The 24,615-nt window shown below is 40.8% G+C and overlaps 1 long non-coding RNA gene across 3 annotated transcripts in view; it reads right to left on the bottom strand.

Moving 5' to 3' along the window:
* Positions 1-8,657: 8,657 nt before the first annotated feature.
* The window catches only part of LOC126650758 (uncharacterized), a 29,776-nt gene continuing 13,818 nt past the window's right edge, over positions 8,658-24,615 (bottom strand). For 2 of the 3 annotated variants that reach the window (XR_007631491.1, XR_007631492.1), the window contains exons 2-3: positions 22,802-23,003; positions 8,658-12,151 (exon numbers count right to left, since the gene is read on the bottom strand). This is a non-coding gene — a long non-coding RNA (uncharacterized LOC126650758). The remainder of the gene's footprint in view (positions 12,152-22,801; positions 23,004-24,615) is intronic. The other variant, XR_007631493.1, reaches the window with a different exon arrangement.

The following is a 24,615-nucleotide window of genomic DNA, read 5'->3' as shown; positions in this document are numbered from 1 at the left end:
CATGGAAAACTCCATCAGCAGAGATTTCCCAAGAAAATGTGTCAGTCCAGGTGATACCTGATTTGTTCAATTTCTTGCACAAATGTCTGGATACTTTTTTTTTAATCATGCAACAGGCGGGTATCAGAAGGATGTATTCACCTTTAAGAAACTTATTTGATAAAATTCTGCAAATAATGATTCCATTCTTGTCAGAATGGTTAAAGGACAGGCTGCTGGCCCATGGACATGAGAAGATGTCAGGCAAAGAACAGTGATCACCCTCCTGTTGCCTTACTCACCTAATGGAAAGCAAATACTGCAAAATTACACCCTGCATCTCCAGTGCTGTAAATCCCCATGTCAGCAGGGTGCCATGGGCAATCATTTTATTTTAGGTGCCGCCTCCCTGGCTGCCAGGCACAAAGATCAGAGACCCCACGCCCCTGAGAGCACCCTGAGGGCAGGCAGGTGGGTGGCACAGCAGTGCCCAGAGGATGACACTGAACGTCATACTGCCAAGTGGGCATGATCTGGTAAATAGGTACCGATGTCTTACTTCAGCTGAGCGAGGAGCGGTGTCTTCGTACAAATTGGGCAAGCAATCCTATATGCCTGAATATACAAAAGGCAGAACAGAAATATAGATCTTTTTGAGTTAAACATTCAATCATGCTCGTGGCAGCTCTTTGAGTGTTATAAAAAAAGTCTTTGACACACGGAGTAGGATCAAAATCTCACAGATGGATTTTTGCCCTAATTGAAAACAAAGACAGAAAATTAATCCATATGTCTGAGATACCATGGTAAGTATCATGCTTCTCTCAACTTTTCTATCCTGAGACTTGGAATGGGTGGAAAGCACTAGTCTTATAGCTTTGGGGCCTTCTGACAGCTTCAAGTTCATCTTTGGTGGGACCACAGTGAGGGGTAGGAAAGGATAAAAATGTTTTCTGCATAAAAAGTCTCCACAATCAGTGTAAGCCTGGCCTGCTAAATCTTCACCAGCTCCTTTGAGCTAGGTTGGAGGAGAGAATATGGTCAAGGTGAGAGAATATAGTGTTGTAGTAATTCCCTGTTCCTACAGGCCTGCAGGAAGCTTAGTGTGGGTGACAGCAGCCCCAAAGCAGAGTTTATGGGGGAATCTACAGAGGTGTGTGGTTTAATCCCAGGCAGCAACCAAGTCCCACATACCAACCAAGTCACATACACCTGCCTCAGTGGGATGGGGGAGAGAATCAGAAGAGCAGAAGTGAGAAAACTGGGGAGTTGAGATAAAGACAGTTCAATAGGTATAGCAAGAGCTGCACACTCAAGCAACGCAAACCAAGGCATTCACTGCTTCCCGTCCACAGTCAGGCGTTCAGCCACCTCCAGCAAAGCACGGCTGCATCACACGTAACAGTCACTTGGCAAGACAACTCCAAATGCTCCTGTCTTTCTTCCTCTTCACCCAATTTTATATGCTGAGCATGTTGCCAAATAGTACGGGATATCCCTTCTGTAAGCTGGGGTCGGCTGTCCTGTCTGTGTCCCCTCTCATCTACCTTGCACACACTCAGCCTCCTCACTGGTGGGGTGGCGTGAGGAGCAGAAAGGGCCTTGACTCTGTGTGGGCACTGCTCAGCAGTAACAAAAACATCCCTGTGTTATCAACACTGTGTGCAGCACAAATCCAAACAGCCGCATACTAGCTACTGGCAAGAAAAATAACTTTATCCCAGCCTGAACCAGCACAGACAAAGGTAAAGTATTCCTGTGCCTGCTCAGAGCACCCTCATTGCCATCAACAACACAGGAATAAAATAACTGAGATTGCAGGCTTCTAGTCACAGCAGGAATCACAGAATTATAAATTTGCCCCCATCAGAGAACCTCACCTGACATTTGACATAAGTAGCTTCAGAGGCTAGAAAACAATTCACTCTCCACATTGCCTCAAAGACTTTGCATTTTTTTGAGGTAATTCTAAAAATTGGACTAAATTGTCATATGTCATGACATACCATGAATGACATGACATGAATGTTCATCAGGCTCAAATGAGATCATAATCTATTTGTTATTCTTCTTTGGAGGCACATCCTGTGCCCAAGTAATGCAATAGTTGAGATGCACTAGTTTTTACAGCCAGTAGCACAGAAGGGACCATTTTAGCCACCAGCTTGTCCAGTCACCTTTGATTTCTCCTTCTCCACAAATAACTAAATATGGGCCTGCAACTGCGCTGACAGGAGAGCTGAAAACCAAAGAAAAGGCAGACTTATACTACACATCCAGACACAAGATACCTTAACTGTATCAGGTCTTTTTGCTGAAACAGATAGTGAAGTTACTAGCCTCTACCAATGGAAATCAATATAAAGCTCCCCCACCTTTGTCTAGAAGTCAACCTTCCCATGGCATGGATGTCTCCAGCACACTGAACACTGGGGTCCAGACACACCCCATTCACGTGACAATCATTCGCATCCATGCCCTTATGTGTTTTTGCTAAGTGGGTTTTACCTCTCTATTGCATAAAAAGTGGGGCAAGGGGTCCTCAGGAAGGAAGTACTAGGGATGAGGTCGCAAGCAAAGCAAATTGTGCTGAAAGTATGGATCTGGATTATAAATCATCAGTTGCACGTTTTTCGCAAACATGGTGCAAAGCATGCTTTTGCTTCTCTGTGCCAATCAGCTGCACAAAGCTCGCAATCAAACCTTCACCTCGGTGAGGAAACCTCTTTTGCTTTGTACCATAATACTGCCACGTTTTTCTCTCTGTAGGAAAGCAGCAGAAAACAGATGACAATTACTTTTTTTTTTATAGATACTCATTTAGTAAGAAGCAGCTACCTCTCCTAATCTCATATTATTTAGAACTACTCTCTTGCTGGGCTTCATTTTATTCACAGATTTGCAACAGCCCAAGCAAATCCATTTCAAAATCTCTACCCACTCTTGGCCATTCAAAGCACTTCTTTCTTAGCACAAATTATTATAGCACATTCCAATTTTCCTCATAGCTGGGAAAATGTGCCTGCCATACCGAATTAACAGAGCTCATTTAACACTGGCCTAGGGTGCTCAGCAGCAGCCAGGAGAGGGGGACCTGTTTCAGCCAGACACCACTAACCTGCTACAAGGGCAGCAGGGGAAGGGACACTGTTTCGATCTCATTGTCCCAGGGACAACAGGGAAAAGACATGCCCTCAGAATTTGTTAAGTGTAAATCCTGGTGCCCAGAAGTAATCTGCAAGGCACTTGGAGGAAGAAGAGTATCCAGCCACATCTGTTTTCAGGCAAAGACACCTGTGCTTCAGGAACACTGCAAAGAGGGGAGGAACAGCAATGAAATTTTGAAGCTTCAGTTATGTCAGCCCCTCTCTTTCTCGGTGCTCTTTGCAAAGGCAAAGGTTTCAGATCTGCCAGAAAGGGAAGGGGTTGGGAGGCTAATTGAGGTAGAGGGGCTAGACAGGGGGTCCAGGAGGTGATTTCTCCCCTCCCACCCTCCCTACCCCCTGAGGAAAGTGTCACAGAGTGCAACACCAGCTTTGCCAGCCCTCCCCATAAACAAGACAGTTCTTTTACTATTTCCGCAGCGATCTCACCCTGCTCCAGCCCTGCTCTACCTCCCCCAAATGGCAGAGGAGCATTTCCACCCAAGTGGTGAGGGAAGGGGAGTAGAAACTGCCCTGTTGCTCAGGGGAGTGCTGTGCTCTCTCTCCTCTGGTAAGAAGAGGTTGACTCTTCTCCACCTCTCCTTGCCTCTTCGTCCTTGCCTCTTCCTTCCCTTGTACTGCCACACCACTAAGAGGGAGCATCTGTGTTCCCTTCCCTCACTCCCAGCCCAGACCTACCATGCCTGAGGGGTGTGAACTCCCACCACAGCAGTGGCAAGCAACTGGGACAGCTCACACCAGGTGCACCGTGGACATTAGGCAGACAATGGGGAGAAGAGAGGCAAAAGTATGTTTTAAGTTGGCAACACACTGTGAAAGGCTGTGCCAAGTGAGCCAAGCAAATATGGGGAGAGCACAGCATAGACTCAATGAATTTGGAGAGCTGGGAGGAACATGAAAGGTCCACTATGAGGAAGTGCCATAAAGAGATTGGCATGGCTTGGTCTTCATATGAGTACATGGCAGGGTACCCTCAACCCTCAACCCTCACCAGTGCTTTCTGGATTGTACCGTTCCAGTGAAAACATACACAATAGCAAATCTTCATCACTATTTGGATTCACTGTTGGGATTTTTTTTAAATTATGTAGGTATTTTCCATGTGTGGTGAATCCCATTTTAAATCTCTGAGTAACAAAATGGCCTCCATTTGGAAAGGAAGTCTCTCCTCCAGCCAGGCCTAGCTGTGTCATGTCACCTGGGTATCCTACACAGACTCAGGAAGCTTTTTAGATTTGTTATACAGGGTACATGGGCACCTTGCTCTAATAGCTGATATTACTGTCATTTGGGTACGAATGTTAATCTGATGGAGGACATGAAAGCTCTGCAAAGGGATCTGGACAGGCTGGATCAATGGGCTAAGGACAACTGCATGAGGTTCAACAAAGTGAAGTTGTGCACTCTGGTCACAAAACCCCATGCCATGCTATTTGCTTGGAGCAAGAGTGTCTGCAAAGCTGCATGGCAGAAAAGGATCTGGGCGTGTAAGTTGACAGCAACAGAACATGAGCTAGCAGTGTGAACAGGTGACAGAAGGCAAATGATAACCTGGCCTGTATCAGAAATAGTGTGGCCAGCAGGACTAGGGAACTGATCATCTCCCTCCCCAGTACTCAGCACTGGTATGGCCACACCTCCAATTTTGGGTCCTTCGCTTAAAGAAAAACATTGAGGTGCTTGAGCGTGTCCAGAGAAGGGCAATGAAGGTGGTGAAGGGGTTGACACCTAAGCACTATGAGGACTGGCTGAGGGAGCTGGGGTTGTTTAGTCTGGAATAAAAAAGGCTCAGAAGGATATTATTGCCCTCTACAACTACCTGAAAGGACGTTGTGGCAAGGTGGGGCTTGGCCTCCTCTCTCGGGCAGCTCTTGACAGGATAAGGGGAAACGGCCTCAAGTTGCACCAGGGGAGGTTCAGGTTGGATATCAGGAAAAATCTCTTCACTGAAGGAGTGGTTAAGTGTTGGAACAGGCTGCCCAAAGAAGTAGTGGAGTCACTGTACCTAGAAGTGTTCAAAAAATGAGTAGATGTGGCACTTCGTGATACGGTTTAATGGGCATGGTGTGTTCGGTCAAAGGTGGGACTTGATGGTCTGGGAGGTCTTTTCCAACATTATAATTCTATGATTCTATATTTGAATATCTCATGACATTTTTCTACAGATGTACCATTCTTTGTAGAAGACGGGAATGAAAAGTACCTCCACCACTCAAACTCAAGCAGTTTTCAATGCAGTTTGCATTCACTGTATGTAACAGTTCCCCATCCTGTGGTGCCTGTTTCATCTGTAAATCTCTCTGGAGATGACAGGCAATGATTTACTAACACGTGTACAATTGCAATGTCAAATTCCAGCTCTTGAAATACAAAACTTAGCTCTGTGATATATGGCAAGACATGTAAAAGTACACACACCACTTCTACAAAATCTGCCTGGGACCAGTCCTTTATGGACTCAAGTATCAGGGTCCTTCATCAATGCAAACTATTAATGGCTGAAGTTTTTAATGCAGAATTCTCTCTATTGTATAATGTTGACCAGTTGTGAACTTGTTTTATATTCACTGCTGACGCACCTGGTAAATCCTGAATCTTTTCTTTTTGGGAAATTCAGGAGTAATTGGGAGAAATTCCAGATAAAAGACTTTTTCAGTTAAAAAAAAAAAAAAAAAGAAACTGAATCAGCTGTAAAAGATTCAGAAGTACTGATCTCTGGACACCAGAATTGTAATTTATTAACATACTGTTTGACATCCTGAAAATTCATGTAAGTCATAACAGTCCTCAGTATAACTGAAAGTTAAGCAACACAAAATCTATTTATTGGAACAAATTCTTGGTCAGTCAAGCAATGTTATGAAAGGGTGATAGGATGATGCATGCATCCCACTACAAAATTCCTTAAATTTCTGTAGGAGTAACAGCCAAGGCATTAACTGATTATGTTAAACTCTTTCTTTCCTACTCTGTCTGTTCCTCCAAGCAGTAGCTGTCGGGTCTTAAGATTCATAGTCGACTTTTTTCAGTAGTGTCCTTGGAATGAAAAATTATCTTTGGCAAGAATGTCAGAAGACAAACACAAACCATTGGCATTTATTATAGCTTTTCATATAGTTATGCAGTTATATGGTAAGCATTTTCACTGCTGTTCCTACAGTCTGTTCCAAGAATCTCTGGAGTTTGAAAAACAGGCTTTTGGGTTTTTTCCTACTGGGTTTTTTCTGAGGAATCAATTCTAATTCCCTGGGAACCTAATAATCCTTGGCTTTCTCAGTTAACAACAGGAACAATAGCTGATGTTACAAGATTTATGATGATCCAAGATTTTTTTTAACTCCTTCCCTAAGCTGTTTCTTTGTCTTTTAACCCATCTCCCACCAATTATTATGTAAGTTGGGACTCAGGTTTGGTATAATCTATATTTAAAAGAATGGTGGAGGTATTAAGGGTTACCACCTCTCTTTGTGTTTTGTGCTAGGCAGGTGAAACCCAAGGGAGAGGTAGGAGGAACTGATACATTGCACATTTTCTTTGTCAGCAAATGGCTCAAAGCCAGCCAGGCTCAGGACCAGATGCAGACCTTGGGGACATCTAGGGCTATTTCTGGGAGAAGAGATAGTACTTAGGGGTACAAATATATAGATCCACGAGAAATCGCACTTACTCTATTTATTCTGTACCTCTTGGAAAACCTTTTCTAGCTCTGTTTTTCACTAAAAGGTTGATGTATCTGCTAGATGTGATTTTTGTCTCTCCTCCATTTTTATGTGCCTATCTAGCATTTGGAAAGTAAAATCTAGTACTTGCAAAGTAAAATCTTCCTTCATCATTACACAGTAGTAACTCTGAATTTTGTATTATCATGTTTAGTTTTCTTTCAGTGGCACTTCTCTCAGCTTTCTCATTATTCCTAAGATACCTCGACAAGGAAAGGCTGTGCTGGAACCAGCAAATGTTACTGCATGTCTGAAACTCTACCTGAGAGTTGGTGCTTACTCTCAGTCCTCAAAACCTTCCAGTTTTCCTGCCATGCAAACTTTGATTTTATCTCAGAAATCAGCATTCAGTACTTTTGACAGCTTCATGACTTTCGAATATAATTCAATTAACCATAGACACTTTTCTCTGTCATACTCAGAATGAACACCCCTCTCCAGATTTAGCTACGATTTCTGCAGGTATTCATTACCACAGATCAGTTGTTTGTTTATTCTCTTCAGAAGCAATTATGTGTATCATATTGAATTGCCCTGTATCTTATGTAAATGCTTCTTCCAAGTGGAACGAAATACTACTTCTCATTTGATTACATTTTTCTTTTCCTAGATGACTAGTTTACATGTCAGCAGTTACTTCTTTTCTCTGTGCTACTAGGATAATCACTCACTCTTCTATTAGTAAAATGCTCATCTTAATAAATTCTTTCCTAAAGTGCTGATATTGTACCCGTTCGTGCTCTAAATCTCCCCTTTCTTCTAACCATCCTTGCACAATTTCTGTTTGTGCTAAAAAAAAAAACTATGTAAGCCCCAGTGTGAAATTCTGTTAATTTTGAAATTATAAAAGCAGCATGCTTCACTACATAAGTTTCATACCCATCGATATCTCTTTCATGTAGTATTGATCTGTTTATCACCCTACACAAGAAATCCATATTTCCTCCCTTATTTATATTCTACAGAAAAATCGTATCCCTCTAGCTTCAGCATCAGATGTACAACTTTAGCTGATGGTAAACGGAAAAGTTTCTACAATGTGAGCAAATCTGGAAGTCTTGCAGGCTTGATAGGTACACTTAAAACAACTAAAATGGAACCTGATCTAACTAATTCCTTTTCAAAGTCAAAATATTTTCTTCCACAGCAAAAGAGATCTCAGGGAATATACAACTGATTTCTTGAGAACACTCAGATCTGTATTTCTGGAAGATGCCTTTGCTGAAAATATACCTGACTGGTGCAGACCCTTTTCATTTGCTATTTGCCAGTGTGTTAAGTAAGTCTTTCATCTGATTCTGAATAGCAACAAAACTCCTAATACAGCATGTGATGTCTCCATTCTATACAAGGATGTGAAGAATTAATTTATTAAACGTGCTTATGAACATACAGTTCTTAAGATGGATCAGGTAAGTAAGCTCACCCTTCCAGTAGACTATACGGAAGGGCAAATATTCTTAGCAGAAAAAAAAATGGGGAGGCAGGGTCGCTTAACGCTTCCAGTACTGGTTTAAATACCATGGGAGACTGTCACTAAGATAACAAAGAGCCCTGCACAGAAAAATCTGTTTCAATTTTACTTTTGTGAGGAGATTTTTATTTTCACAAGCAAAAGTTTTTGAGCACCAGGGGGTTTAGTTGCTGATAAAGTACAGAGAAGCTTTTAAAGCTGCTTTAGTTCCTTGGATTCTATGGTCAAGTGACCATCCTTGAATGAAGGTGATTCAAAACAGTTTCTGTGGTGCTGTCTTTGTGGTGGGAAACAACTTAGCTACAAAGCATCAAGGCCAGCTTCAGGACAGGCAGGGAAGCAAGGGAGAGGATGTACAAAACTAACAAATCAGAGAAAAAGATTCCTCTTACCCGTAGCGCTTTGTTATTTTTTCTTCACAGCATGCAGAGAGCATCCAGCAGACCTAAGAGAAGAGATGCTGCTCCAGGCAGTCCCCAGTGCAGTTGACTTTAGATCAGATCTATATCTGCAACACTAGTCCAAGTCCCATCTTCTTCTTAAGATCAGAAATGCATTTCAACAAAATCAAATATTCAATGAGCCGTTTGTAACTGCCCAAAGCACACAGGTGTTATTGTCCCTTGGTGTACTTGGCTGGATAAGACCCTACTACACAGCCAAGTTGCTGCCCAAGGTTTAGCATCTGCAAAACAGATTGAAAGTATAATTAATATCAACACAGATAGAGGCAGAGATTATTCTGAATAAGGTACAAACTTGTACTTACCATCTAAAGGAAGAGGAACTTCTAATATAGACGCTCAACCTCACAACTCAGACAAATTCAGGAAGTCAGAGAGAATTTTATAATACATTTCACTTTACCTTTTCTTTCCTCTGGTACAACAGAAAAAGTAGTTACAGGCAGCTGGTCACATCTTTTGGAGGGTAATTCAAATCTCAGTGTTCTGATAGAATACCAAGTCTTTGGTTCTGTAAAATCCAAAATATACAAAACGGTCTTTGGGAACTAGCTCTTCCTCTGTAATTCCATGGAGAATCTAATGTGAATATCATTTTCTGCTGTGTTTTCAGCCTATTCAAAGCGGCCTTGTTCTAATGCAAAAAAGTCTTAAGCAGAAGTGAAACTTACTGGTCTATTTTCAGCATTCATGCCCCAAGATGAGTGAAAAGCCAAACACTGCTAATGATGACAAGTAAATAATTTTCATTCTTTTAGTAGTAGCTGGTAACTTGAACATTTTATTGTGATTTTTTATAGTGATGGCATCCTCTTGAAATAAAATAATAGCTTAATTAAGAATGTAAATGCATCTATAAATATATGCATAAAAATTCAATGGCCCGATATTTCTGTCTGAGTAGGAAGTAAGGAGAAAAAAATGTACAGCAAGAGGTTAATCTGTCCTATTTTGTTAAGTTGCTTCAAGATGGAGGAAAAGGAAAGGGGATTGCAACCATCGTATAGAGCGTGCACTTGTATCAAACCCATTGGACAAAAAAATGCGTGTAAAAGAGTTTGTTGAACCAGATCCTCATAGAGCTGGAGCTTTAGTCAGCTCATTTGATGTGAGAGGAGTGGTGGATGAGGGTGGAAAGAATGAAAGGGCTTTTTGAGTAATCAGAGTTTAAGCTTACAGGAAACAAATACTGACTTGCTAGAGGTCACTTCATTTCCATATGGTAGGTGTTCCTCGTGGAGGAGTCACAGTCTAAGCTGTGGACAGTGGACAGCAAAGGAATGGAGAGTTGCTTCCAGTAACCAGAACTCCAGGGATAATCTAAGTGATGATGCAAAACTTTATATGAGCAAGCAAACACAGGTGTTTGCATCTACCTAGGTATCTGAAGGTTTTGTGAGAGATCAGTTAGAGCTTGGAATTGGAAATAAAATATAAATGTAGGTAAACCTGCACATCATTATCATAACTGAACTGGAGATGAATTCTGAAAAGGTTTTTGGACAACAGTGTGTTTGTCCTGACCTGCTGGAGAGAAAAGAGAGAGAGAGGCTTACAGGAGAAGAATTCCTGGTAAGTAAATAGATGGGGAGGTTTCAGATGTGAAGCAAAGGTAACTTGACAACACAGAGAACAAACCTCTCAAGCTCTAGTTAAGTACTCTTATGCTTAGAAAAAAACATAAATTTACTAGCAAAACATAGAGTTGAAAAACATTATGACCTCATGTACCCAAACTAGGCCACAGCTGCATCCAGAATCAGGAGTCTGTTCAAACTCAGGTCCAGAGATAATCCTTCTTATTCCTGTTCAACATGTAAAAATAATTCCAAATTATTTTTTAAAGACTCTCACATTTAGAATTAAATCAGTGCCAAAATAAGACTGCAACTAGAAAACCTTAGAGGTTTTTATTTTTCAGATATCTGCAGTATAGACACAAGGCAAGAAATGTCACAGCATGCTTCCTTGTCTCAGAGATGGGAAACTGCTCGTGAGCTATATTTAGTCTCAGCCTTGGACATATTAAGTGCACAAACACAAAAAGTCCGTTTACTGACAGAAAAGCTCTCAGATGCACTGTGGTGTTCTTCTACCCCAGTATACACATACCTCTGGTCTCTGCTGCACTTTGCTGCCTTTGTACAGCAAGTTGCAGTACCTTCCTACAAACTCTTCAGTCTGCTGCTTTCCTGTGTTTGCCCTCCACTGAAAAAGATGGAAGTGTTTCACAGCTTTGAAAATGACAGAAGAAGGAATGGCATCTCCAGGATACCTCACCAGGAAAGCTCAGGCTTTCCCTGCCACTGAAATAGAAAATAGGAATTTTGAGCTGATGCATCCCTGCCATACTTTCTTGACATAGCATGGACTTCCCATTTCTTTCAAAGGGCAGAGAAGCAACTGGGAGATTCCTGTCTCACCATGTCAAAACAGCACCTACAAATCTTGTAAGAAGTACTGAAGTCTCCTGAGTGCTCTCTGCCTCCTTAGTGTTGAGAAAGTTTCCGATGTCCTCTGAGTTCCAAGGCAAGATAATGGCATAGGGAACATTTAAGCAAATATCTCCCAGTTCACTACAATTATTCTGGCTGCTCCTGATGCTGCTCCCAAGCAAGATGGCTTGAATCTCAGATTGGTGCTTGTAGTTTTACTGAATACATCTGCCTAGCTCTTCCCCAGGGTTTTCCATTTGGCCCTCAGGATGGCAAATCCCCACATCAGCCTTATTCAGCCTTCTCACTGATCTGGACAGGTCACTGTAAGAGCATGAAGGAAGCTTATTCTCCAAGATTTGTTAAGCTTCTGGCCTCTGTCAGGGGCTAATATATGATTAATTAATACCACCTTTGATGATGGATTTCAATTTAGAATTTGGGCAGTGACTAGTCTGAGCACTGAGTTGTGAAAATTTAACAGAAATTTATCAATGCTTTCTCTCTTGCATTTGTCTGTCAATATGGCCCTTCTGGTCCACTCAGAGAAAGTGAACTGGTTTGCCATAGCCTGTAATTATTACTGGAGGAAGAGCAGACACCTCAGAAAGTTATGGTAATAATTCAGATCACCAACAGATTCAGTTACACCCTGGCATATGAAGCTGAAAACACAAAAACTTTCTGTGATGTGCAATCATTATCCTCCTCTGATGGTGGTATTGAAATTGTGCACAATGGCAAGAAAAGCAAAGAGCCCAAACCTACCGACTGCTGCGATAAGAGAGAAAATCCTGAAGTGAACAGGACTGCAGTGGGATTGTGACATTTTAATGACAGTTTAGAAATACAAAAATGTCTGAAGTGGAGATAGTGAGTCTTCTATTCATTCTCTTTCCGTGTGAATAGCAGTCACCTGTTGGAAGCATAAGGTGAAATTCATCCTCTTTGTTGAGAGAGATTTAAGAAACTATTTTAAATCAGAAATCATTTTTATCTGAAAATAATGTAGTGTGGTTTAGTTTCGCTTCTATAAAGTTCTGTCCATAATCAGTAATACAAACATTGCACATGACCCTGCTTTCTTAAGCTATTTTTTCCCTGAAGTTCACAGGATCTGAGCCATACCTAATGACTCAAACCCCCCCCCAAATAATGTCTTCCTAAATTTTTAAGATTCTCCAGTAGATCTCATGATGTAACACTAGAAATGCTGTCAATCTGACACAAAACTTTCAATACAAAATTGTAGCTATCTGACTAAATTTGTAACTATTGTTTTGCAATTGAAATTGATAGAAGTACGAAGGTAGATCAATGGAGAGAGAAAGGGAGAAAAAGAGAGAGAGTTCCTGAGTATAGCTGAGGAAGGTTTAGAATGGAGAGATCACAGCTAGACTAAGAAAGTAAGTTGTGTTAAAAATGTGATGTTTCAGTCAGTGCAGCCTCTAGGCTGCCTTCAGGACTCGTTAAAAATAGTTTTCATCACTTCCACTGGGACTTCGGGAAGCTAAGAGCTTTGAAAAATCTTTTTAAAAGTATATCTTATATTCAGGCAAAATGTAGTTTTGTGAAATTAGCAGAAGAGGAGGCTGTAGAGTAGAGGGTATTTCACAGAGTGCCAAAGGAAGGAAATTAAATATGTATGGCTGGGTTTTGAGAGGGATCTATAGCGTAAAGGCCCATATGTGGAACATTATATTTACCTCACACCAAATCATATGACAAGACTGCTTGGTTTAGTTCAGGAAACAAAAGGTTTTGTAATATGTTTGCTTGATATGCTTGAGTTGCATAAAATAATAAAACTGAGATAACAGTACCCAGTCTATAATTATTAGAAGGAATCAGACAAGTGGCACTAAATCTGCAAATAGGTAAAATCCATCAGTCAGGCCAAAATGGGCTGGTTTTCATCCTTGAGAAGTAATCCTTTGGACCACACTCATCCTGGCCCACGCTGAAGGTCCTACAAACAACTGTTATACACCAGGGGCTAGAAATCTGGACAAGATGTCCACTTCATTTCCAGCCTTCCTCATGGAATCATAGAAGGTTTGGGTTGAGAGGGACATTAAAGATCACTTAATTCAAACCCCTGTGCCATGGGCAGGGACAACTTTCACTAGAGCAGGTTGCTCAAAGTCCTATCCAACCTGGCCTTGAGCACTTTCAGGGATGGGGCATCCACAACTCTGTGGAGCAGTCCGCTCCAGTGTCTCACCACACCCTCACAGTACAGAATTTCTTCCTAATATCTAATCTAAACCTACTCTCCTTCAGCTTAATACCATTATGTCTTGTTCTATCACTAGACTCCCTGATAAGCAAACCGTCCTCATCCTTCTTGTGGGTCCACTTTAGGTACTGGAGGGCTGGTGTAAGGCTTCCCTGGAGCCTTCTCTTCTCCAGGCTGAACAACCCTAACTCTCTCAGTCTTTCTTCACCAGAGAGGTGCTCTAGCCCTCTGTTCATCTTCATGGCCCTACTCTGGACCTGCTCAAATGGGTCCATGTCCTTGTTATGTTGGGGACCCCAGAGCTGCATGCAGTACTCTAGGTGAGGTCTCACAAGACCAAAGTGGAAGGAGAGAATTCCTCAGTCTGCTGGCCACGCTTCCTTTGGTGCAGCCCAGGATGCAGCTGGTTTTCTGTGCTGTGAGCACACATTGCTGTGTCATGTTGAGCTTCTCATCAACCAATCCCCCAGTCCTTCTCCTGAGAGCTACTCTCAGTCAGTTCTCTGACCAGCCTGTATTTGCATCTGCAATTGGCCAGGTGCAGGATCTTGCACTTGGCTTTGTTGAACTTCATGAGGTTCGACAGGCCCACCTTTCAAGCCTGTCAAGTTCCCTCTGGATGGCATCCCTTTCCTACAGCACGTCAACTGCACCACACAGCTTGGTGTTGTCGGCAAACTTGCTGAGGGTACGCTCAGCCCCACTGTCCATGTCACTGACAAAGAGACTAAACAGTACCAGTCCCAATACAGACCCCTGAGGAAAGCATCAAACAGCTCTCAATCCAGGCTATCTTAATCTTGAAAAAAAAAAAGAACCGAGGCAGTGGCCCCCAAGCCAAAATGGCATCAGATTCACAGTCTGAAGTCTAATCTAACAGGTGTGATATATGCTTGAACTCCAGTTGTCAGCAGATGAACAGCCTAGTTGGAATTTTGAGACTTCATAGTGTCTCAAGTCTCACAAGTGTTCCCATCACAGTGGCCTCAACTACACGTTTCCAGTTGCAAGAGATCCTATGTGAGAAATATTGAGGTTTTGGGGAAACAGATCCCATGTTTGATCAAACTTGCTCTAAGTCTATGGATGAAATTTTAACATATTTTGACTGAATACATCCCTTAGACAAGGGATTAACTTAGATTTGGTTAAAAAGGGCTATGGTCTAGAAACAGCTACAGATGTGGTTCTCCCTGGGTTCAATATTAGACCCTTTTGAAGGCTCCATTTTGTCTCCAGGCTCCTTCAAAATCAGACCCCTATGTGCATAGGACCAAAAAGGGAGTATGTGTACATTTGCTTGATTTTGAGGGACAAGCTCTAGACTTTGAAAATATTATGGCCAGAGACCTGTACAGTTTCATCAGAACAGAGAAGCTGCAGAGATGAGATAAGTAATCTTTAATCAGTGTCTGCCTGTACAACTCAGTGTACCAAGCAGTGCCAGTAGCTTCCTGAGCTTATAAGTCATTCAAAAATTAATGGAAGTTTAATAGTACAATAAACGTGATAAACGGATTACACATTCCAGGAGAAACACCATCACTGTGTACCACAATCTTTTAAGGTCTGCCTTCCATTCTAGTCTACTGTATAATGTTGTTATCAACTCTTCCTCAGATCATTCTCTTCTCTTCCAAATAGCCTATATTCTATTGATAAAGCTAATATTGCTAATAATACATTGATGGACTAATAAATTTACCACATGGGATTTAAACAAAATTCCTCTTTACACACCCAAAAAGGTTAGAGGAAGAGTATTCATGGCTTCAAACATTCATATTTTATTCCCCTTTGCCTTGATGAAATACATTATATCTTCTTTACAGCATATGAATGAGAACAGGTACCTCCCCATGCAAGAGAGAATGTAAAGAAAATACACTTCTGCCTTCAGAAGCTGAGCATCAAAATAACCAAAACAATACTGGGATTCTGTTTGGAAAACTGCAGTCCAGAGTTTTTCAGTTTACCACAGGGATTTAGCAGACTCAGCCTAAGATGGACACCTCTAGCAGGTTCTCAAGTGTTAGTACTAATATTGGTTTGCTCTGGGGCACTGTTGAAACTATGTCAGCTACTAAATATAAGTAATTACACTTTTTGTAAGGATCTGGGATCCTATTTGCATTTCACTGGCTCACTGGAAAAGAGTCTTACTTAAGAACTGGATGCAGTGACCTGGTGTGAGGGAGCAGAAGAGAGCTGCTCTCCAAGGGAAGGTGATCTGGGAGCCGAGGGTGAGAGCAAGGCATCAAGGCAGTGCCCTCACCAAAAAGGGTGCAGTCCAATCCTACACAAGCAGGTCTGGAGACACTAAGCATGGTCAGCAGAAAATCCAGTGCTTACCAGACAAGTCTTCAGGGGTGTAACAGATCAAAGGCAACCCAGAGATTGAGATCAGAGGATCTGTCTCAGGAAAGTACATAGCCAGACTACATAACTTCAGTGTAACTCAGGCAAGGACTGAGGTAGGGCTTGAGCCTGAGTAGATGTTCTTCATAGCCCAGTGGCCCAGTCTTACAAAGCTTCTTTCAGATCAGCCTCGCCCCTGCATGAATCAGGGCTGACCATGCTCATAGGCAGTCAAAGCCCTTGAAGAGGACAAAGGCTGTCCCCCGGGATCTGACAACGAAGCCCAGGAGGGTTGATAAGAGACAGTTTGCTTATCTACAAGGGTTGCAAGTATGTTTGACAGAGATAAAAATCATTTCTTTTGAGTTCCTCATTCACCTTAAAGCAGATTTATCAGTTAAGCTTGCACTGACAAAGTTACTGTAATGGTCAATCCCCAAGTAATCCACTTTGGTAGGAACTTTTGTTTAATCACAGAAAAAAAGTGTGTAGTGGTAGCTCTTCCTTTTAGCTAGATGTTTATGAGTTATAAATATATATGGGTTATGTTATACCTGAGATAACTGATAACCCAGACAGCAATAGCTGGAAATAGTGGCATTACAGGACTTCCAGATTCAGTTAGAATAATAGTAATTTTAATACTTGCCTGGTTCCACATTTGCACAATTAACTGCCTGTTCTCTGATATCTTAAAGCAGCGCAGTTCAGTTTCACCAGCAACACAGGACAGATGGCAGCTTCACAGGCCACACAGGGGTTGCAAGTGTGGAGCCCCTCTCCTACATGAGAGGAAGCATGTCTGCACCCTGGCTTTCTTTTCCCATGGAAAATCAGTCTTAAAGCCCCTGACTTCTACAAGCACAAGCTGAGATGTTCAGCTGATTGGGCAAAGAGTACACACTATCAAACACACACTTGTCTCCTCTCAGGAAGCAGAGATGGGCTAGGTGTATTGCATGCTTCCCAGACTGCCAGCTGGACCATGCTGAATTCAAAGAAGAAATCCTCATAATGCTTGTTTATGAGTCCCTTTGGATTGCAAGATGTAGTGAGCAACTAATTCTGACAGTAGAATGTTATATTCCTCATGGCTATTGGTTAGCTCATCACTTTCTTTAAAAAAAACCTAATTAAATATTTCATAAGGAATCTTGGTTGACAGTCAGAAAGTAAGATATATTCTTTTTTATTAAATTTGGGAGTGGCAATTTACGGGGGGGGTCATCTTTTGAAACTGAATATTTGAACTTATACTTGTTTTGATCAGTTCTGGTATGGGGTTTATTTCCTTTAAGCATGTTCCTCTTATGTTGTTCATAGTATGGCTGATGGATTCAAATGCAAATATCATGGAAGTAATAATTCACTTGTCATAGAAACAGAACTTTAAGTGGAATTTAAGTTAAGAAACTTATGAAACTTGTCTAGTAAATCTCAGAGCTCATCAAAAAAATCTCAAATATCAATACGCTCTTGAAAGACTAATCTTTTAATAATAAAAGTTACATTAAAAAGAAATAAATCTTGCAACAGGAGAAATATTATGTGCATTAATAATGTCTAAAAACATAAAATAGCTTCTGTGAAATTATTTTAAATTAAACATGAGAATCTAACAAAGATAAGTCTGATCAACTTAGTTCCTTCTACGAGAATTACACTGAAAGTCTTTTATTGGCTCCTGCCATCTACTGCATGGTGTCGGAAATGCAGCAGAGAAATGCGAAAACCACACAAAGTGTATTATTTCCTGACAGTTCCACGTAACAGAAATGGTCCCTCATTTCTAACACTTTTAAATCTTAAATACCCTGCACGACATGCTTTCCTTATCTCTCCATATTCAGAAAATAGTTTTCCAGCCTATCATTCAATGGGTGCATCAGAGACACCCTGGTGCTGTGATGTGAGATGCAGCTGAGGGAAACCATGTAAAGGCTGAGGAAGGATAAGAAACTGTTTGCAGCCTTTGAGGCTGCACAAGTCCTAGGGAGAACAGCAGTCACCTCGGATTATGCTCGTGGCCCAAAGCTTTGCAGACTGACTGCATCTGATCTGCTTCCCACTGTGAATTAGTAGTGTAGTCTGGGCAAAGTTGTCCTGAAGGCAGAACAATACCTTGGTGTGGTGAGGTCGCTTACAGCCACATCTGTACTTTTTGGCACTGAAGACAGAGAGTGCAGGTGAAGGAGGAGTCTACTTCTTTTGTTCAGCAAGCTAATGAAGTTTAATTTCAGAAATATTGCTCTAAGCAAGCTCTCATGCTGCACACTATCTGTCTTAGAAATGCATCAACTACTAAGGGAAGCACCTGTAAGATCAGTTAGCATTGTTTTGTTCAGAAACAATTGCCCTAGTGAATTTTATTTTTAGTAAAGAAGGCAACATCTGTGTACTGTTTAGACTAATGCTATTAAAACAAATGGTGTTTGCCTTAGGTGTCCAGGATTCATTTTAACATTTTTTCTGTAATTTAGTTAATGGTGATCCAGCCTAAATATGCTACCCCTCAGCAGATTTTCATATTCTTGTGAGCAGCCTTTCTGTAACTGTCCTTATGTGACCCCTGCTCACCTGCAACCAAGTCAGTAGATGGTTTCCAGGGCTGGTAGGCTGATAACCACCAGACAGCTCTGCCCAGCTGGGTTGGCCCTGGTGGCCTGTTGGGCTCTTCCCCTGGGCTACCTGTGTCTTGGTATGTCATCCCTGTCTATGGGGATGTCATCCCCTGTCTGAGCAGCCCTGGCTGCCCTCTGGGCCAAGGCTGGTCTCGCTGCACTGCACAAGGTGCACGAGTCCTCTGACACCGCTGTGCCAAACCTCACTGCCCATTCTCATCACGGAATGAGGGAAATCAGCATCTCCCTTTCAAAGTTCAAAGGAGAAAAAGAGATTAAGGTCCTTTCCAACCCAAACCATTCTATGATTCATCAACTTGTAGCTTGATTTCTTCAACTCAGAGCTCAGAAAGTTCTCTCCTAACCTTTTGTTTAATTACATTACATTACATATGATGGAAACAGTCAGTGATAATATCGCTTATTGACATTAGCTGTTCTGCTGCAGGTGCCTCCTCTAAAAACTTGCTCTAAGTCTGTGGATGAAATTTTAACATATTTTGACTGATTACATCTCCTAGACAACAGACTTGGTTAAAAAGGGCTGCAATCTGGAAACAGCTACAGATGTGGTTCTCCTTGGGTCAAGATTAAGACCCTGTTGAAGGCTCCATTTTGTCCCCCGGCTCTGGAAAAATCAGACCCCTGTGTGCATATAGGACAAAAAGAAGGCTTAAGGCTCATCAGGTCTTTGATATTGCTCATGGCCTTGTCAGAAAATCCTGTTAATAAGCCACAGTTCTCTCAAGAGTAAGGAAGAGGAAAAGATTAAAATTTGTTACCTCCTGGTTCCCTCTATATTTTGAATTCTCTTTGACATGAAATGGCATCTCAGAATAAATTTTAGGTAGTTGATTAACAGCAGACTTTTCTTAGTTAAATGAATTTATAAATGAGAATCCAATACAGAATCATTTCTAACATCCAAACTTGCAAGGCCCTCCCTGAGTTAAATTTTCTTAGATGAAATTTTAGTAATTATAAAAAGGTCCCCTTTTATAAAAATTATGAAAAGGTCCCTTTTGCATACTGTTCTTAAAATGTCAGCATTTCAAGTATTTATTCAGACTATAAAACCTATAAATTCTGTAACTGTTTAAAATTAATAGCAATTCAAATAACATCATTGGAGCTTGTCTCAAGTCCTACTGACTAACTTTATATAGTTGGGAACTGGTCACTACTAGAAAATTCAATTTAAAACCCACCAGCATGATAAAAATTGTAATATAACTCAGAAGTTACATACTGCTTTGTTTCTGTGTATGAAATTCAAACAAGAACAGTGTCAAAACAGTATAGATTTGTTAGTGGTGTAATAGAATGTGTATGTCTGTGCAGATCTGCCTGCATGAAAGTAGGGCTGTCCTCTAATGATGGGAGCATTTTTAATCAGGTCAAGTCTCATATATTTGCAATCCATTTGCTCAAGGAACTGGGGGACCGAAAGGAACAAAATACAAGTTGCAATGTCAAAGATAGTTCACATTAATTGTCCTGCAGTTCAAGAGGTAGTCCGGTTGCTTTGGGATTTCTACATGGTTTTGGGTATCAATAAGGGTTATCCATTAGGCAGAGAACATGCTTTGAAATTCTACTCTCTCCCCTGCAACAAAGAACTCTAAAGTGTGAGAGAAGTGCCAAGAAAATTCCTTGGCTTGCTATCTTTTTAGCAAATTGGTTGTTTAATCAGTAGCAGAAATAATGGGGTCTAGTGACCCACAGAATTTCTCTCGATTTTCTCATTTCTTCCACTGTCTCAGTAACTCCAGATGGATTGCTCCCCCAGTTTCTCCTTGCTTGGCTGAACAAAGGGCAAGGTGGTTTGCTGGATTGCTAGTTTGCAACAACATTTGAGCCAACTCTCCGCTCAGAAGCTCTGGGCTGTCTCCCTGGCCAGCTAATACCTCTTAAATGGGTAAGGGAATGTCTCTCTCCTCATGACCACATGATCTTTGTTGCATAAGAAAACCAGATTAAAAAGCCCAGAACAGTCACTAAGTTGAAGACTTCTATTTGAATTACTCCCCCCCTGGAATTTGGCCCTATTGTGTCAAAATAAGAAACATTACTGGTTCTCTATTTCACCCCTTTCCAGAAACTTGCAAGGGAAGTCACCACACCATTTTAGATTTGGGGTGTACTGGGGAGAATTCCAAAGAAGCAAGCCCTATTTCTATCCTTCACAGCGCTCACAATGTGTGATTTGAGAAAAGTTATTACGCTGATCAGCATTTGCATAAATAGGATTTCTTCCTCAAAGTCACCACAATTCTAAAAGACAAAGGAGAAGTGTCGATCTATCAGTTCAGTAATTATCTTGGAAACCTTCCTTTTCTTTTACAATACACCATGTGGCCTCTAGCCACATAGTTTGATGGGCAATATTAATTAAAGGAGACGTTATGAAAGATGGATTGCAACAATTTTATGTGCCTGCACAGGGTAGGAAAAAGGCACAGGCTATCAAAGTGTGTGAGAATCTTGGTCTTTCACTTGTAACAGGCTTTGAAATATTAGCATCTGACATGTTTCTCCAATTTTCTTATATTTTTTGTTAAGTAAAGGTGTCTCATTTCAGATTCCTGTGTTAAGATGTTTCTTAGACTTTATTCCTAGGAGGGAGACTGTGTGCATAAGCACTGGAAAAACAAGTCACTGTATTTCAGCTGCTCAAGGATAACTGAATTTTCTTCAAGAAATTTGAGATAGATCATTCAAAACTAATTTTTATACTGTGTTTGGAGAGACATTTGTAAATATGAAAGATATGAAATATTTCTTTCCTAACCCATGAGTGACTATTAATTTAGTGATTCAGAGCTGACCTAATTGAGGCTGTACACCATACTTCTCCTTCAAAAGACCTCGTATTTGAATACGTTTCTTCCATACAACTTTCAAATATGCTTCTTGCTTAAAACTTTTGAGATCTTTCTTTTCTAAATATTTCCAGTATTTTATGAATTTTTTTAACCTGTCCCAGAGCTCCATCAGTCTCCGATCATACTCCTACTCTCCATTGTTTCGCTCAGTCTATGACTCCCTCACCAAAAGGAACACTGATAAAGATAATCTTTCAAGGGACACTATATATTTATTTTGTACAGCCGCTCTTCCTGTTTTATTTCACACTCCTTGATTCTACCAGGTCTTCCCCGATACTCATTTTTGGCACAAGTCTGGGTGTATTTTCTTCAGAAGAAAATACGTCTCCATTTTCAGAGAACTTACCAAGTTCCTCGTTACCATCCAGAAGGGGGGAGCAGCAACAAAAGGAAATTACTGACCCATTTTGTAGATGAAACACAGTAGTCTATGATTTAAGCACAGGGTTTTTTTAAAGTATGATGTAGCAGCAAGAATTAAATTTTTATTGCCCAAGATAAGTTTATGTGGATGACTAAATCATATTTTAAAAGGTTAAGAGCTTTGACTCCAAAAGCTTTTTGTACCAGAAGCATGGCTTTCAGCTTTATTTTTAATTTAGTATTCTTTTTCTCTCAAAGCAAAAGAGATTGCATTTCCCTCATGCATCCTTCTTACATTTCTGTGTTTGCTGATGGAAAGCATGAAAGTGTCTTCCTGCATCTGATGACTCATGAAGTTGTTTCTTTGAATTGTCAGCCTTTGGCTTGATATGCTCACGAATCAAGCCAAATAGGAACTTCCTGTTTACACCAGGGGTTTTTTTCCCCTTTTCTCTTATAAGCTGGTACATCAATTGTCACAAGAGTTTTCCCCTAAATAGTTTTTTTTTTCCATGTGAGCACATCATTGGTCCTTCTAGATGTTCACAATTATACTATTTTTCCTCTGAAGACAATAATGAGATGAAATCAATTTTTACATTCTAATGAGCTGTATCAGATGGCCAAAACGATCATCTGCCTACTTCCAAAATGTAAAATATGGTCTGTTCTGACCATCATGGTTTCATGACTCATTGGCCAAAGGATGGCAATTAGAGGACATCACATGCTCATGAGCCTGTACATCTGCCAGAAGGATACCATTCTTTTGGACATGTTTCCAGTTCTGGATGGAAAAGGCCAACAGCATTGCTCTGCAAACACACAGCATGTGTTTCATTCTGTGGTTCTGTGATTGTGTATTACCAAGCAGGCATGAACAGCAATGGTGAACTTAACTGACAATGTTTTCCCAATATTTTTAGTCAGTTCATCTTCTATTTTGGCACTATACATTACCTGTCCTAGTTTTCTGAATTTTTCACAAGGTAAGAGGAAAAAAGGAGACTGGTTATACATATCTGGAGGTAGAATACAAAGCACTGTTTCTCAAAGCACATAAATGCAGCTCTGCAATACCTGAGAAAGAAACTCACCAAATAAATCCATTGGTTGAGTTGCCTTTTTTATAGTTCCTACCCTTCTCTCAGGTTGAGGATTGTTATCACAGTAGGAAGCTGTCAGTTTCAGAAACAGGACAAAGAAGTAAAGTCTCTTTTCACGTTTTCCCTCTCATGACATTTTTTGCTTTCTTGCTTTATGATACACGGTGCTGCACCACTGACAAGCTGGACTTTTCTGTTAGATGGAATGAGAAAAACAAATAAAGAAAGCAGCAATAAGTAATACTTCATTTTCCAACAAAGGATTATATTTTGTTGAATTGGAAATTAAGAGTCAGAAACCAAACACATTGCACAAATCCTAGTACAAGTCCATTTACAACTTTGGCAAAAGATGCCTTTGAAGACTCTTCCCTAAAGGACTTATCTCTCACAAAAGGAAATAAAAGGGGGACATGGCAAAAGAGGAATAGAGGGAGACAATGTAAGATCTCAGAGTTACTCTTTATTAAACTTCATGTTGAAACCAAACTGAGAATTGGCGAAGCTTCCAGGAAAATTTAGCAAAGAAACAGCTTGCAGTAATCTACCAGCCAGGGTTACTATGGCAATAGCAGTACACTGTGAAATTTAGTAGATATAATTTTCCATGATTCACTGTATATTTTTAGCTATTTTTCTTTTTGTTCTCTCGGGCTAATTTCCTTTCTGAAGAAAAGGAAGGACTGAACACTAAGGTTATGTCCTCAGAAAAGAGAGAGGTGTCAGTGCTTCAGGGAAGCCCTTGTGTTTTAGCCCCAAATGATCAACTGTGCTAAGGAAATCTTGGGATCTTGATTCCTACCCCATTCATCTTATCTCCAGTCTTTAAGACCACTGTTCCCTGCTTCTTGAAATCTCTCCTTTTCTTGTTCACCTTAATTTACTTCTCTAATGATTCTTCCTGCCAGTTCACAGTCTGAACCACATGAATAACTTTTCTCCTTTCTTTCTTTTGCAGCTATTATCCAAAATGATTCTTTTTCATAACACCACCTCTTCTCTTTGTGACATGTTTTGAGCTCAGGGACTCAAAGATCTCCTCATCCACCTCCTTCCATACAGTCCTTCCTTTGGCCTCTCTGTGGTTTGCTCACAACCGGAGATGATTGAAACTCACTCTCAATCACACTGATTCAGTGAGGCTGATACACAGTCATGATTTTACACAGGCACCACGATTTTTATGTGGCTCTGACATGCAAAATGACATGCTCTGTTTACTACCATAATATCTCTAAGATGTAGCTTCCTATTCTTCAACTAAATATCAGAACTTGTCATATGAGTCTTTCTCTTTTCCACTAGAGCTATAGTTTCTGCTCCTGGGCCACAAGTGCTCACAGCTGATTATTTCATCATCTTCCCTGTTTGCTTCTTCAGCTGCTGATCTACTTTGTGCTATTCTTCCTCTATGACATCAGCTTCTACTTCTGTTCCTCAGCTTCTACAACTTACATCTATGTGTCCTTCTCTATAATGTTGCTTTTATCATATATCAGCAATGATCAACCCCTTCACTTCATCGTCTCCAGCTTTTGTTATTTTATTTCACAACTTGTACTATTGGTATCTTGGTGTTTTGTTACATTGACCTTGACACATGATAGATGGGTTATGGAAAAAGTAGAGAATATCTCCTTTAGCTCCTTTTTTGCAGCTCACCCCTGTCACCTGTCATGGTTTAATCCCAGCCAGCAACTAAGTGCCACACACCAGATCCTCGCTTCACCTCACTACACTACCCACCCTGGTGGGAAGGGAATCATAAAGAAAAAATAAACCTCTGGGGTTGAGACAAGAACAGT

The sequence above is a fragment of the Myiozetetes cayanensis genome, unplaced genomic scaffold (genome assembly GCF_022539395.1).
Source record: "Myiozetetes cayanensis isolate MyiCay16 unplaced genomic scaffold, myiCay2020 scf6-25, whole genome shotgun sequence".
Classification (NCBI taxonomy): domain Eukaryota; kingdom Metazoa; phylum Chordata; class Aves; order Passeriformes; family Tyrannidae; genus Myiozetetes; species Myiozetetes cayanensis.
This window is presented reverse-complemented; position numbering and strand designations above follow the sequence as displayed.